This window comes from Physeter macrocephalus, unplaced genomic scaffold (genome assembly GCF_002837175.3).
Source record: "Physeter macrocephalus isolate SW-GA unplaced genomic scaffold, ASM283717v5 random_126, whole genome shotgun sequence".
NCBI classification, from domain to species: Eukaryota; Metazoa; Chordata; class Mammalia; order Artiodactyla; family Physeteridae; genus Physeter; species Physeter macrocephalus.
In genome coordinates, this window is record NW_021145412.1 from 20,542 (window position 1) to 21,852 (window position 1,311).

Genomic DNA, 1,311 nt, shown 5'->3' on the forward strand with positions numbered 1-1,311 from the left:
TAAAAAATTTTGTGATATAGTAATATGTGTTAATACATTAAGTAAGATTTAGTGGTGAGTCGAATACGATCTTAATTTCAGAGTGTGGTAGCTTAAGTGATACTTTGAGATATATAGAAACTGAAGGTGATGTGAAAATACCTGTGATTTCTATTAGTGACAAAATCACAGGGACTTCTACTTGTTGCCTGCATTCATGATCAAGGGAAATGCTGAATGCCATTTAGGGATTAGTGAAAATAAAGATATAATTTTTGTCCATGGCATGGACCTCTCACAATTCTATCCTCACCCCACCCCCAGGGTCCGTGAACTCCTGTTTTAAGGCAAAGGGTTTTGATTCTTTAGGTTAGATAAACAAGAAAATCACCAAGAGAGGAGAGAACAAAGAGTGAAGAGCAGTGACCACATCGGGTTGGGTTAAAAAGAGAAATGTTTCGAAACAGGTGAGTTTCAGCTCGCAGTGTTGGAAAGGTGAGCCTATTTTCAGAAGGGAGCAAGGAACTGGGGTTGAGGGAAGGAAACCTGGGGAGGGTTTGCTCCTGTGACTGAATCAAAAACAGCCGACTAACATCACAGCCACGACCTCACCCCAGAGCATGCCTGTGTCTCCTTTGTGTCTCTTCTGTCACTGAGAACACCAAGCCATTGTCCCTGTGAGACAGGGTACCTGCCTGCAAGCTTACACACAAAGAATTGGAACAAACACAAAAGTTAATAACAAGACAAAAATTAAATTGCAATTCAAAAAATGCAGCCTGAAGAATGTGGAACATGCCACATATCTGGTTATGTGCACACAGTGCAAGACACAGGCGTTCAAAGGTGCGGGTTACCTCCCCTCTGAGGTTTTTTTTTTTTTTAACAACTTTATTGGAGTATAATTGCTTTACAGTGGTGTGTTAGTTTCTGCTTTATACCAAAGTGAATCAGTTATACATATACATGTGTTCCCATATCTCTTCCCTCTTGCGTCTCCCTCCCTCCCACCCTCCCTATCCCACCCCTCTAGGTGGTCACAAACCACCTAGCTGATCTCTCTGTGCTATGCGGCTGCTTCCCACTAGCTATCTATTTTACGTTTGGTAGTGTATATATGTCCATGCCACTCTCTCACTTTGTCACAGCTTACCCTTCCCCCTCCCCATATCCTCAAGTCCATTCTCTAGTAGGTCTGTGTCTTTATTCCCGTCTTACCCCTAGGTTCTTCATGACCTTTTTTTTCTTAGATTCCATATATATGTGTTCGCATACGGTATTTCTTTTTCTCTTTCTGACTTACTTCACTCTGTATGCCAGACTCTAGGTCCA